Genomic DNA, 15,774 nt, shown 5'->3' with positions numbered 1-15,774 from the left:
GGGTCTGTGGCCCTACCACAGTTGGGGGTCTATGATGTCTGTAGCCAGAGGTGACACCAAAAGCCACATGGATGCCTTGGGTCTAGACCATATCCTGTGGCCAGGTTAGTATCTGAGGGCCATTCTACCACTGAGGTTATGGTGTTGTCTGGGTCAGGGCTGTCACCAAGGGCCATGTCTGTGTCCCTGACCCTATCACAGTCAGGGTTTGTGTTGATATCGTGACTCCTGAGACCATTAAAGGCAATGTCGATACCAGGTGTCTGGGCCACCGCAGGGACCATGCAGGTGTCCAAGAGCCTTGGTACCTTGGGGCCCGTGCCAATCTGAGTAGCTTGTGCAACCACTACTCAGGGCTGGAGCCAGAATGCTGCCATGGGCCACGTCTGGGTCTGTGACCCAAAAGCAGCGATGGTCTGGGCTGATGTCCATGGCTTGTGGTGCCACAGGGGGTCATAGGAACCATGCATGTTGGGGTCCAAGGACCATACCAAGCTAACCCTGCCCCTCACTGACCCAGGATAGCTGACGCTACAGGTGAAGAGCTGACCCTTGCACTAGGGAAAGATGACTCCACCCCTCACCACAGGTATGGGATAGTTGGCCCCAATAGCATGGACCTAAGAGAGCTGGCTCTAGCCCTCACCTGAGAGGGCAGTCCCAGTGGCCCAGACTGATCAGTTCAGCCACCACCCAGATCCATATCCTGGGTCTTAGGTTAGCCCATATTAACATCTGCCCCACCTATGACCTGCTGGAGTGCGCGAAAGGACTGGTCCTGCGGAACAATAACCGCAGGATCTCCATGACTCTGGGCAACAACAGGGTATCCAGGAGGCGTTTCGATGGTGTGCCAGGACCTTGAACCAGACCAATGACTCATCACAATGAACAATTCATGGACGGGGATGATTGGACAAAAGGGTATACTGTGTGACGTACTGCAGCTCCGGATGCCACCAGGATGAATGATGGAGGGGTTGGAAAGATGGAGGAATGAGGTTGGGGTTTTGTTTGTTTTTAATTCATTAGGGGGCACATGCTGCAGGGGTGAGGGGCAGATATGGAGGTGAGTGGGCTTGGGGAGTATGATGTGAAATTTCCAAAGTATAAAGAATTATGTTTCTTTTTTTAAAAAAAAAAAAGTATGTTGCAAACCTGACAACACTGTATTCCATTGTCTCCACCAAGCAGTAGGGGCTAGCAAATAAGACGGCATATCCAGCCACCTGAGGTAAGAATACCAGGTACCATGGCATAAAAGTTGACAGGGACTGCCAGGGAGATGACAGCCTTGAAGGAAATAAGTTGGGATGATGCGGGGGGGGGGGGGTTATGATCAACGGCTGGGTTTCTGCATCTGTGCAAAAGCCAAACGAAGTCAGTTGCTTTGTGCAATTAATATACACTAGTAAAATGTATACCTTAAAATTAGAGCCAGGAGGAAAATTTGAGTTACTTCCCACACTGTGCACAGCCCATGACCTCCCATTTGTTCTCAGAGTGAACAGAGCGAGAACACGGCACTGGCTGCAGGCCGCCTGAGCTCTATGGCTGCCCCAGTGTCAGGCATGGAGTAGGCCACTCAGTGGCTCTTTCTATGGGAGAACCAGACTCCAAAACCTGTTGAATCACAGCAAAGGTTAGCTGAGAACTATCTGTGCCATGTTTGTAATGGCTTTGTTTTTCTTAGATGGTCTGCATATTATTGCAATGTCACCTTCTCTCCGACTCATTGGAACACTAACTCACAATTCATCCTCCCTTTGGGTCCATCAAAGCTTCCTTGGTGCCCTTAACCAGAGAGACATTCCCATAAGAAGGGGAGAAATTAGCTCCGGGGAGTGATTCTCTTAGCAATGAATACCATACTGCAAGGTCAGCGGAAATGCAAATCTGAAGAGAAGCCAGTAACTAAAATCAACTGTGATCCCAGAAATACCTTGATATTTTCTCTATATTGCTAACTCTACTCGGTTCTCCCATAAAACGTTTCTCACCAGAGTTTCTTCCTTTCCCACAAGTGGCACTCTATGCTCAAGAAGTTTTTGGTCACTGTGCTGTTTGGTCACATCTGAATCCTGATGTACTCACTGGAACTCTGAACTGATGAGCGTCTTTAGCGTGCTAACGAGGTGACAGGTGGCTTGCAGGACCTACTACCTCCAGTGTCAATGCTGCTCATCTGAATGACCAAAGCCCTGTTAGAGGGCAGGGACTTCCAACTCCACTTTGGCATCTGTGGAGGGGAGAGGACCAAGATTAAATTGATCAGCAAGAGTCTGTGCAATGACACTTTGATAAAAACCCTGAAAGTCTGGGTTTGGGAGCCTCTGGGAGCATGAAAGAGACACATCTGCGTGCTGGGAGAGTGGGACATTCCTCCAACTCCAAAAGGATGGAAGTCCCTGTCCTGAAAGAACCTTCCAGACCTGTCGTGTGAGTCTCCTCCTCTGGCTGCTGGTTTGTGCCCTGTGTAAGCTTCCGTGCTTTCCCCTACTCTGTGAACCACACTAGAAAAGGAACTGAACCTGGGAAAGAGGTCACAGGCACCCACCCCACACTTGTGACTGGCGTCAGGAGTACCAGGTGGGCTGTGGGACTGAGTTCTTAAGCAGGTGGGTGTGTCCAAATGCATTAGGATCAGAGAACACCATTCCTTGTCCAGAACTGATAGCTTCCTTGGTGTGAAGAAAACATACATCCAACATGCAACTACAGACCTGTTAGGTTCTGTCAGAGTGTGGTTAAAAAACAAAAGTTGAAACAGTTTTAAAAGGCTTTTTAAAAACTCAGTACCTAACACATTGTCACCAAGTCCATATTAAATCAAGAAAGGAAGAAAAGAGGGAAAAAAGGAAGGAGGGAGGGAGAGAGGGAGGGAGGGAGGGAAGGAAGGAAGGAAGGAAGGAAGGAAGGAAGGAAGGAAGGAAGGAAGGAAGGAAGGAAGAAAGGAGAAAGCAGAAGGCAGAAAGAGAGGAAGGGAAGGAGGGAAAGAGAATAAAAGGAAGGAGAGAAGGAAAGAAGCAGAAAGCAAAATGTATTTACACTATTCTATTTATTGAGATGGTGTTTTAATTAAAACATTTCACTCTTGCCCCTCCTCCCTTCAAACCTTCCCATATATCCCTCCCTGCTCTCTTTCAAATTCATGGCCACTTTCCCATTAATTGTAATTGCATGCATATGCATGTATGTAGATATAGATATTCCTAAATATAACCTGTTCAGTCCATATAATGCTTCTTATATGTGTGTCTTCAGGTCTGCGCACTTGGCACTGGACAAGCAATTGGTGTGCTCTTCCATGGGGAGCACCACCTCTCCTGCTTCCAGCTCTCCTCAGTTACCTGAAGTTCTTTGTGTAGGGCTGAGTCTCACAGGCTTTTCCCTGTCCTGTTTGGCATTCATTTTAAATATCTTTAAAATATCTTCATGTAGATATTTTTATGTTTTCTTTTATGAGAACCTTTGAAGAGCTCTCGAGAGTACTTAAATTCAAATCTAAAGGAAAAATCAAAGCCTGGGAAAATAATAAATTAAGATAGATTATTAAGCCTAAAAGGAAAGTTAGAGTTGCGTTTGTGTTCTATGTGTCACTAAAATTGATGGAAAACTTGGTATCCAAGTGTCTGGAAATCTTGTAATAATATATCTGCCACAAAGGCAGAGAGATGTCCTTTATAGTCATGGAAATAGAAGAATTCAAAGGCATTTAAAATGTTTCTCGCAGGCCTTAAATCAGAGGACAGGCCAGAATCTAAAAGACAATAGTTTTAGAAGTCCCCTTGGTATAAACACACCAAGTTTTTTTAAAGACATTTCGTAAGTTTTGTAGACTCTCAAAAATGTAACTTGAAGTCAAACTATCGGCTGTAACTAGTGAAAATACTTTTGAAGGAATCACGCAGGGATGACGACTGGGGTTGCCAGCAGACTGTGTCTGGAGGTTCTCTCTGACTTGACTCTACCCTGATCTCTCATAGTAGATCTGTGGCCATTTTGCCCCAATTTTATTGAGATATAATTGACAAACAAAAACTGTATATATTTAAATTTATAAAACGGTGAGTTGACGTGTGTACAGACAAGTTACGAAATAACGACCATGATCAAGTTAATTAGTACTTTTCTCAGCTGACAAAGTTCACAGGGGGAAGTAAATAGTAATTCTTGCCCTTGGGTGATAGCGGTAACTGATAGGTTCTGAAAGGGAGAGTTCATTCTCTCTTAAAGGTGTAGCCCTTAAGAGGGCAAGCGTGCTCCAGCGGATGGCCACACACCCAAGAGTGTACGGGCATGGACAGCACAAACTGGGCTTGATTGGAAATATGGGTATAGAGCGGGGAGAAGCTGGGAGGGGCGCTGAATGTGATCAAAATACATTGTATAAAATTTTCAGAGAATCAACTTTTTAAAAGAATGTTGCCAAACTGATTCTCATTATAATTTCACCAGCAGGCGCAGGAATCTTTATGCCTTTCTACAGAAGGCATTCTCAAGCAAAATTGTATTTTTTCGGTGAACTCCAACTTTGTCTTATTCTTGGGAATTCCAGAATGTGACATCTCTGTTTGGGAATCTTGTCTTGCTGAATGGTTCATAAATTTCTACACTGACTGTTTATGTTTTAATTTTGAATACTAAACCCTATCTTTTTTTTCCTTCAATACAACCCCTTCTTTCTTACAAATATCACCCAATATTTTCTAGCACTTTACATTGTTTTTATAAATATTTTAGCACTCTACAAAAGAAAAGCCAATTTCTTCCACATTCTTCGCTACTGATATTATCTTCTTGAGATTCATAAGCAATAAATATATATAGTCTGCTCCATGCAATTAATTTGATTTTTACCTAAATTTAAATATAAGACTTTTGTAATTTAGATGTTTTCTTAGTATTGCTACACCTTTTATGTCCCAAGGATAAATAGAAATTTCCTCCAACTCAGTATAGAAATTAAACATTGTACAATGCTTGTATCTGGATAATACAAGAGATTTCATCCTTTGCAACTGTGTCACTAGAGTAACATTCACACAGCATGTCTTCCATGCTGAGGTGTTGTCCAGACAGGGGTTACTCTCAGAGGCTGTAAAAAAATATCACCTGCCACAACTACTCATTCTTCTAAGTTTTATATATTGACTACAGTATTTATTTTTGAGAATATGTTATATCTTTAATGACACCTTAAATGTCTTTTTAACGTTTTGTGATTATAATATATAATTACATTTCTCCCTTCCCTCCAAACCTTTTTATGCACCCCTCCTACTCACCTTCAAATTCATCTGCTCCTTTTTTCGATAATTGTCATTTCATGCATAAAAGTATTTGTATATACATACACATTTCTAAAATATAACCTGCTCATTTCATACACTATTTCTTGCACATGTGTTTTTATGGTTGACCATTTGGCACTGGGCAATCAATTGGTGTTCTTCCAGCTTTCCTCAGTTGCCTACAGTTCTTTCTGTAGGGTTCATGCCTCATGGTCTTTTCCCCATCCAATTTGGCATATACATTGGTGTCATGATTGCTCCGCTTCTGTTAGGGCAGTCATTTTTGTGAGACTTTATGGGTGTAGTTCTGGTCTTACTAGGATACACAATATGACACAAATTCCCGGATCCTCTGGCTCTTATCCTCTTTCTGCCACCTCTTCTGCAGTGTCCTCTGAGCCTCAGGTGCAGGAGTATTTTGAAGACGTGTTCATTGGGACTGGACTCCACAACCTTGCATATTGGTTGATTGTGGTTTTCTGAAGTGGTCTCTCTCTGTTGCAAAGAGAAGTTTCTTGGATGAGGAGTGAGGACTATACTTCTTTGTGGATATAAGGACCAATATTTACGTTTGTTGTTTGCAATTATGCTGGTTTAGTAAATGAGTATTTGTAGATTCTCCTCCAATAACCATTACTTGACTACCACTGAGTAGTCAGCTAGGTTTCCCGTCCCAGGCATGGTCTCTCTACTGTTATGTCGGTCTTAAGTTCAATTAGAAAGCTATTAGTTCCTGCCAAGGTATGCACGCCACTACTGCACCCTTACCTTATCATGCCATGCTGTTTGCTGAGGTGTTCATAGCAGTCATCGCTGGGTAGGACTGCTGGTTTCCTCCCCCTTTTGCAAGCTTGCATAGGGCCTTCTGGTTTCATAAAATATAGTCCTCAAGGAGGAAGAATTCAGGTCAGTTGCAGCTCGGGAGTCTCTGGGACCTGTTTCTGAAGTGTATGATGTCTTCAGCAATAGAAACTTACTTTCCACCTCCAAGGAACAACTAAGGGCAACAGCGATAGTTTTTATGTTTGGGGAGTCTCTTGGACCGCTCTGGCCAACAACTCAAAAGAGGGCTTCTCTTGCATAATATTCTGGGTTTTGTTAGTTCGTCTTTGGCTCTTGGGGGGAGCATTCAGTGGCACTTACACCTAATAGCATTCTTCGATTCCTGGAAATAAAATTGTATTTCTTTAGAAACAAAAAGTTGATAGAATAATGGGTATAGTAACTAAAGCCTCTCCTGGTGCAGGGGAAGCTAAATCATAGCATCAGTGACAAGAGAGAAACACAGGAGGGAACGGAACAAAGAGAAAAAAAAGAAAGGAGGAAAGGGCAGAAGGTAATAGGAACTTTATGACTGAACGCTATATTTCTATACCATCCAAAATTTTAATAATTCATAATCATATTTTTAAAATAACAAAGGGAAGCAAAGGGAAAACCTTGGTTTGCAGGTGTGGTTGATATTCTAGCCTGTAGAATATCTACATAGATTATTCCTTCTTTAGATTTACTGAGAAAAAATTGGGAAATCAGATTGTATAAGTTTAAGGTTACTGTAGATTCTTGATTGTGTTGTTGTGTTGGGTTGTGTTGACATTGGTAACTGCAGATTCTTCTCAAGTTCATTAAATTTAATTTTGTATGGAGTAGAGACGCAAAGATTTGTTCAAAGTCCTGTGATTAGTAGGAACTAACTCACCAGATAGTAAAGAATGCAGCAATGGCTAATCAAGAGGTATCATGAAATCTGTTTGCCCTACAGTAAAATGCAGGCATTGGAAACTAAGAATTACTGAAAGCAGAAACATCATTAAGTTTTGAATAGACTGACAAATAAAAATATGTAGTTCAAGAGATGTGGGATACCTCCTTTAAAAAAAATTTTTAAAAAAGCAAATCTTTAAATCTTAACCATCCAAATGGGATCCTACAAGTAAAATCTGACAAGGAAAACATCTTTGCAGAAATGTTGAAAACGTCGTCCCAAAAAATGCTCACTAGCAATTTTATATGTAGAACTTTTAAATGTGTATTTGCATGCATAGTAGGTACATTGGCAATATTTGAAAATTATACACAATTACATAGCTAGAACAGCCTATAAAAATATGTCATCTTAACATTATGGTAATGCTTATTTGGTTAAATCCCTGAATGGAGAATGAGGCAAGTAAAACTGATACACAACTTGGAAGTTTATTTTTATCTCATAATATATGTCTTAGAGGAAAATACCATCTCAAGACAAATATAATCAAAATAAATATTTATTGAACATTCACAAAACATTAGACACAATCCTTACCATTATATATGTGTGTGTGTATGTATATGTGTGTGTATATATAACTTATAAAAGTTACACAGCCCTTCCAAGTAGACACTGTTTCAAAGATAATGAAATAAAATTTCATTTGTCAAGCAAGAAAGAAGCAAGACTGTTTCCAAGCCTAAGGGTCCAACTCCATGGCCTCTGCATCAACCACTATTAAAGGTAGAGCTGTCCTGTCTGGTCAGCTCCCTAAGCACACCCCCAGATTGCTTTTTATAAGTTTCCAAGTAGATAGAAAACTATTTCACCCTAAAAATTGAGCCTCAGATTTGTTCATTTATGTTCTTTTGTGTTCTAAAATGGAAGGCTTATATGATACTAATCCCAAAAGTAGAGCTTTTTTTCTGCTGGATTTAATTCCAAAGATATAATAACTAACTTGATTAAACATCTCAGTGGCCTAACATGCTGCAGCTCGGAATGCCGCACCGCTACGGTTCTTAATTCTGCTGTGAGCACCTTTCCCTTGCAGGTTTTACTGCACAACCGATTAAACACTCCACACAAAGGCAGGTGACTCTAGGGGGAAACACCCAATTATGTAGTTTCCAACTAGTAATTATCTAAAATTAATTGCTGCTCTATGAGTTTTGATCATACCAAACAATATTTACAACTACGATTTCATTCCAAGGACACTCTTTCTCTCCTTGGGCATCTAGACATCAGTTCAGGCATGCTTTCTGCCTACAAAATGTGTGACTTCCAGTACAGTTAAACAAAGTTTCATTAACTCCAAAGGGAGTTATCTGAAGGGAAAAAATGTATGCAACCATGTGAAAGAAATAACACGGGGAAGCCCAAGGGTGCTTATGAAAAACGCATCAGCCTTTCCTGTGTCCACTTAGGTCAACATCTATGGCTTCCATTATAAAGTCTACTGCTCCTATTGGTATAACTGCATAAAAAAAATCAAGTGCTCCTTTCCCATGCTTTCTTCAATCCCCCATCTCCTTTCTGCCTTCAAAAGATAAGAGATCTAAGATCCTGTCCATTTAAACAATGAGTCAAGTCAGCCATTTCTCCAGTCTCTCAGGATTGTAGTTTTTCTGTGTTCTCTTTTCCCACTAAAATAGACTTTTGAAAGTGAAGACTGGAGCTGATTATCAAAGAGTCTTTGTAGTTATTAAGCACAGGAAACTTGTGTCTCCGATGCCTATCACATTATTTAATAAGAAAATATAATTACTGCAAAATGGTTCTCTGTTTGAAACCAGTGACCATTTCTATCACATATCTTTTTGAAATAATGATTTATGATGAAACACCCTCAAAAGTGTTTACCAAATACTCACTGGCGACAGAGCACAGTGATAAGGTACAATCAAATGATATTTGTCTAGGGTCCCTGACATTCTTGGCTTTAAGATGGGTATCATTAATATCAACAGACATGAAAAGAATTGTCTAAACTAACATTAATTTCCCTAGACTCCTAGACACTGTTTATCTGATTTTCATAATTAAGACAAAAATGTGTTCATTTAACCTAATGAGATCCAATCTGACAAACAATCTTTTTCATACTGACATTTCACTGTTGAGTCAGCCCCACCCCCCTCCCTTCCTCAGAGTTCTAGGTTCACTGTGAAGCAAACAGAAGAGTTTTAACCTTCTCATTATCATTTTAGTGGGAAGGTTTTAGCTGGTGCCTCCTTTCTAACCTGATCTGTTCCAAATTTGCCTCTTACAAGTCAACTTCTTCATCCCTACCCAATCCCCTCAATATCACCCCCTTCTGTATCCTTTGACCTTTCCTCCTCAGGGTTCAGGCTGAAGTATCTCACTCATAGTCTCAGCACAGAGCTAACAGCCCTGTCACAGCTTAGCGATGGGATCATCTGCCATCTTGGAATCCAAATAATATGATTGAAAATCCAGTTAGTTTTTAGTAATTGCTGCTTTTGATCATTAAATAAAAATCAGTGATGTGACAGAAACAGATATCGTGCTTTCTCTCTCTCTCTCTCTCTCTCTCTCTCTCTCTCTCTCTCTCTCTCTCTCACACACACACACACACACACACACACACACGTGTGTGAACTTTCTTGAATCATTTCTTCTGAGACATCCCTTTAGAAAAGTTAAAGGGTTTGGAAATTGTGGCTAGGTTATGCAAAATATCCCTATGAGCAAACATCTCCATGTCCAACTTTTGGAGAGAGTGAATGGGCAGGGTGAGGTGGGGGAGAAACTTCACTAGAGTGAGATGCACAAAATATGGACAACAGTCTACAAAATAAGAAAAGAATCGCTGGGGTGCCAAAGATCTTTCACACAGAGATGCTCGTGCCCCACAGGCTGCAGAGGAACTGGGGGGACACAGAAGGTTTTTTACTCCCAAAATGAAATCTGGCAATACACACTGCCCACATTGAAAATGCAACAATAACTATCTGTGCAAGGCAGCACTGTTTAGAGGAACAAACAGACAGCTTAGATAAAAGGAATTTTCAAGGTGGTGTTATGCAATAGGCTTGGAGCAGTATAATAATGACTGTAATAATATGTCAGCAAACAGAGATCCTAGCAGTTTCTCAGCGGAAGAAAGATGCCTTGGCAGTCCCAAGCTGATGCTAAAAGGTTTAACGCTACATGGGGAGTTGTTCATATTGAATCTATACTGAAATTCCAAAGAAGCTGGAGAGCTGGAGTCTCATGTCTGCAGACAATGAAAACAAACAAACAAACAAAAAAAGCAATAGATGGACTTGCTCAAGAGGAGGAAGAAGAGAACTATACACATTGCTCTTTTCTTTGCGCATCTTTCTGTAAGGGCCACCCCAGGGGTGTTGTAGGAGCTCAAAGCAGTTTCTTTATCCATTAACCAAGCTATACATATACAGAAGGACCTTTCATATCACAGGGGAAGGTGTGGTCCACTTTGAGGGTGGATTTTTCTCCCTCAGTTAATCAACTCTGGAAATGCCCCACACACACATACACACATGCATGCATGTGTCCTAGATGATTTAAATACCAGTCTAACTGACATCAGGACCAACCATCACCTTTTCCACACGCTCTGCTGGTGACCTGAGCTTATACCACCAATTCTACTGCCATTGGCATGTGGTCCTTGAGTCACAGTATGCTCCAGTCTCCAAGTTCTTAGACAGAAAGAAGCCTTGGTGAGCCCAGGATCACCATGGCAATCTATCATTATTTCTAATTAGTACTTACACTTGCACAGACACCATTATGTTTCTCCCCAGACTGAGTTTGCAAAAATATCTTGATCATATAGATCAGAAATTTCTCTGGAAATAATTTTTAAAAGACCGTCTAGGGAGTACAATAAATTTTCAATGGGAAAGAATGAAAATTAAAGAGAAAGATCCACCGAGCAGGTTGCTAACGTGATTCTTACAGCTTGTAGCCTAGAGATCTCAGCTTTATTTCATCGGATCGTTTTGGAAATCATTTTCAAAGTTCTAAATTGTATTAAAGTTTATGTTTTCTCTAAGCTTGATTACCAACACTGTATCGCAGGCATTTCCAACCACATTCCCAAGTTCTGGAGCTTTGCCAGTGTGTCTGAGTCTCCTTCCCCAATTCAAAGATAAGATTTGCATAAAAACAAGTACAAAATGGTAAGTACATTACACATTTCTCTGAGGCCCGTTGCTTGATTTATTCACACTGTTAAATACAGAATCCAGGGTTTGCCTTTTAAATTGTTCCTCATAAGCAATCTAATTAATAGCTTATCTCTGGGCAGTACAATCTCATAAACCAAGCCCCAAAGAGGGGCTCCTGCTCTTTGCCTTAGAATCTGGAGAATACAGTCAACATCCATTTATAAAAGTGGGAACGTTAATAAATGGAACTGCAAAACTGCACCCCCCGCTGGGGCAAGGCCTTGCCAAGGAAAGCTATTCTATAAATGAAAACCTAAAGGGCAGTCGGTCCCGAGTGCCGGAGGAGAGTTCTGAGGAGAGCCTCCGGGAAGAAGAACTCCTACACAGATGCTCATCAGAATTATCTCAAGTGCTACGAAAACGCACTAATTCTCAGTGCTTCTCTATACCATACACTCGGATTCTCCAGAAATACTTTCCCCTCTCCCATACCTGCCCAGCCCCATCCTCTCCCTCTCTCTCTCTCCACGGTCTCCTGTAACCCAGACTGACCTTGAATCACATCCAGTTCTTCACTGTGGAGCTGAGGGTTGGACCCAGGACCTCATGCTACTAGGTAAGCACTCTGCCAACCAAGCTACATCTCCAGCCCCAGGAACATGGATTTTCTTAAAGCTGCCCAGTGATTTTAATGGCTTACCAGATAGGGAGCCCATTGATTAGGAGATGCATGTCTCATGCAGATGCCAGTCAACTGCCCCAGCACCAGAAATGAGAAAGATTCAAGCATAATATGTTCACGTATCAAAAGAGCACATCGGGGAAATAACTGTTCATTTGAGCCATTTACACAACTGAATAACTTATAAATTAAAGCTCATTTTTTTTAAGAAACGAAAAGGAAACACTGAAGTAAAAATGCAAATGAGACAGAAAAAGAAAGAAATGTATGTCACTGGGACTCCATCCAGGTCTCATGAGTCAGAAACTGTGAAGACAGGGACCACCAGCCACCAGGGTGACTCTGAGATGGGTAGACATTTAGATGACACTTGGGCCAAAAGCCAGCAGGGAACTGCTTCTTCAGTCTAGCCCTTTGCAAGGGAACACAAAAGCAAAGAATTTCACTCTTTGGAGATGCTGACAGTGACTTGCAGAAAGAGAGGCATGCTGGGAAGAGGGACACAGGCCCAAGATGCTCAGAATATCTCTGTCCAAGAAGAAACAAAGCCCGCGCTGGAGAGGGAGCATTTCAAACCCACGTCGCTGGCCAACTTTTGTTTCTTGACATTTGAAAAAGACCTTTTAGAGCTTTTAGCCTTCTCCGCTGGGTGAAAGCAATGAACTTAACTAACATGCTGTTTTATTTGTGTGAATTTCCCCCTTGTCCGAATAGGAAAAGGACACAGTTCTTTTTCACCCCTTATTGCTTCTCCCCACTCCCTTCTGCTCCTGCGAGTACAGGATCTTCCACCTTAAGTGGCGCTGCATATCTACCATTCTGACCCAAGGGACTTAGAGTATTTCCATCACCAGGGCTCTGAGCACGCTTGTATAGCATCTCCCCCTTCACATCCCTTTACATTACAGACAGATGGTGTTGCTGTCTATGTACTGTGGTCGTCTTCCCAGTATGTATTGACAGAGTATGATTCTTATCTCCCCCAATTAATTTGCAGCCCCCAGAGATAGCACCCCATGGAGAAGACACCCCTAAACACACCTTGCTCAGACTTGTAAGCACAATCTGTTCCGATATTATACATGCAGATGTGCTACTGGTTTTCCTAGGTCAGATTACATCTAGATTCGTAATTAAATGAGACATGAGGAAGAAACACAAAATCTGTTCACTTTGGGCACACTCATGCCTGTGGTGGTACAGTACTGGAAGCTACAGAGGGACTCAGGTTTTCAGTACATCTTAGTGGCCACTGAGAAGAAGCTCAGAGTCCTGCTACCTCCAGAGGTCCACAGAGAAGCAGACACAGGTCTCTCCACCCACCTCACATCTCCCCACCAAGCACTCTCTCAACGCACACAGCACAGCTCTGTCAACGAAGAGAAACAGCTCCCTCTTAGCCAAGTCTCTCCTTTGCTCGGCCTGATTTATTTGTTACATCATTTCTGCTCTCCACATGTAAGGCCCCGAAAGATCCAACTCAGGCACAGCTGTCCTCCGGTTGCAGAATGGGAGGCTCTACCCCTCCTCTGCCCTCCAGGATGAACCTGGAAGCCAGTTTACTTCTCAATCGTTTGTACTGGCTTTGCCTGGAGTCTTGGTTTCTTTAGAAAAGGAAAGTTTGAGATTTTGTGTAAACCTCTTCCCCTGAAGTCTGCCTGCTGGAAGGGCTTTTGTTTCACGCTGATCACAGTCTATGTAAGGAGCACAGTTTCCGCTTCCTTAGGAGGAGGGTTCGAATCTCCACACACACCCCTTTAGTGCTGTGTGACCTCTGTGGTCTGTGTGCTATTCTGAAACCTGAGAAGAGTGATTTCGGTTGTGAGTCTGGTCTTCTCAACACAACCATCTGAAGTCAACGTGGAAGGGTGCAGAGAAGGAAAGAAGAAAGAACCAGAAAGAAAGAACCAGTGTGTTAGTCTCCTGGTGAGTGGGGCTGCAAAGCTTTGCTGCTAGAGCAAGCTAGTTCTACCAGCAACGAAGCTCTGTATTCTTCCCATCTGCATTTGTTTCCAGTTCTAAATGTGAAAATTGAATGAAGATGGAGTGAAAGAAGTCAACACATTCTACAGCCATTGACAACAACAGTAAGCGCCAATCAAAAATTATCGCCAGCCCAACTTCCATTATAGCCACGTACTCGGAATCACGGACTTGTGTGTAGTTCCGAAGTAAATTCCAGTGCCTTAGTCGGTGGCCTCAGACTGCAATTCTGGGTCATTATTCAGAACATGACGTGATTAAAAAAAAAAAAAAGACCATTGCTGAGACTCAAAGAGAATGCACAGAGAGCCTACCGCTGTGCTGTTAGAAGGGTAAGATGAATGAGTGGCAGCCTTGCCTTTGATAGCAATGATGCACTCGCTCACTCATTCAGAGCTAACCAGAAGAAGGCAGGCGAGCAGTGCCTCATGTACCACATAGATAACTTTGCGGTGACAATCCTATCACATCTGCAAACAGATGTTTTTCTGACAGCCCAAAACTCAAGCTATAAGTGTTTTAGGAAGTGGGGAGGAAGAGATTTGTCTTCGAAAATGAAGCAGAATCACCTCTGCGTAAAGGGGCTGAAAAGGGAATCGCATTGAGGAGGCTCCTGGCATCTCTTTGCGAATCCCCTTCATTGCAATCAAACTGCAATTGAGTGGTTGGGTAACTCTGACCTCGTCCCTGGGATGAACAGAAGACAGAACTGACTTCTAAACGGTTAGCATGGCCACAAGCTGTAAACAGACGAGAACCAAGGCGCACCTGCAGATATTTCTGGGGCTCTCCCAACTTTTGATGTGTTGTGTGTCTCTTACAACTCCTTACGTCAGCAGGGATCAATTAGCAACCGTGCTGCACAGGAATGAAGCGCAGACTTGTGTTGATGGTGCACTTAATGAGCTTGTTTGAGAAGTTTCAGGTCCCCCAGCTTCCCGTCAACCTCCACTTAGCACTTCTACCATCAGTGCCCAACAATCAGAGCCCATGCTGGCAAGGCTAATGCAGCCTTGAATTTTGCCATTAGCCTACCTATCAAAGGCCAGAGCAAATCACGGAAGCAAGCAGCCCCTGGTTCTTTACCTCTGCTTCTGCTACTACAAGGTTAGTGAGAAATAAAGAAACAGAGGCGCTATCAGTTGGTGGCTGTCTTTGATGCATTTGAGCAGGCGAATAGATGTGTGCCCATCACCTGGACCAGTAGACACCTTCCTTTCGGAGCAGTGCTTGCAGATTTTAAGAGGGAATTTATAAACAATGTGGGCTCACCATCTTAGGAATCTGCCAAATCATTCAGGAAAAGCCAGGGAAGAATGCCCATGTCCGTGCTCAGGATGCTGAGCGTGTGTGGGACCCTCTTTGTAAGTGTGTCTTGGAGCTAGGGTGTGGAAGAGGTAGGGGAGGTAAGATTGTCATGCCTTGCTCCAGCACCAGGAAGATGAGGTTCATTTGTTTTCGCCTTTCTGTTCTCTTCCTTTGCTCTAAGGCTCCCTTCTTCTCCACTAAGCCTATTACAAGCCTTTTGCTCTCCTCACACCCTTTTCAGAGGAATGGTCCGGACAAAATATCTTTGCCGATTCACTAATCAAGTGGCCAAGCAAGTGTTGTTATTTGCCAAGGCCTTGCTGTGCATACAGCCACCTTTCCTACCTGCTGCCCCGAACCACTGTTGTCCCCCACTCTCCCACTAACACCCTTTTGGCCGATGACTCTTCTCCTTCCCCCTCAACTAGCCCTCACTGAAAATTTCTGAAAAATGCTTTCAGAATATAACTCTTCAGGACTTGCTATCATCCAGGGTAGCCACCAACCAAGAATGGACTCAACCAGCTTATGACAGAAGCCTAAAGTGATTTATTTCTTGAATGTCAATGTACATTTTAAACACACAAATAAAAG

The sequence above is a fragment of the Myodes glareolus genome, chromosome 16 (assembly GCF_982192425.1).
Source record: "Myodes glareolus chromosome 16, mMyoGla1.1, whole genome shotgun sequence".
NCBI lineage: Eukaryota > Metazoa > Chordata > Mammalia > Rodentia > Cricetidae > Myodes > Myodes glareolus.
This window is presented reverse-complemented; position numbering follows the sequence as displayed.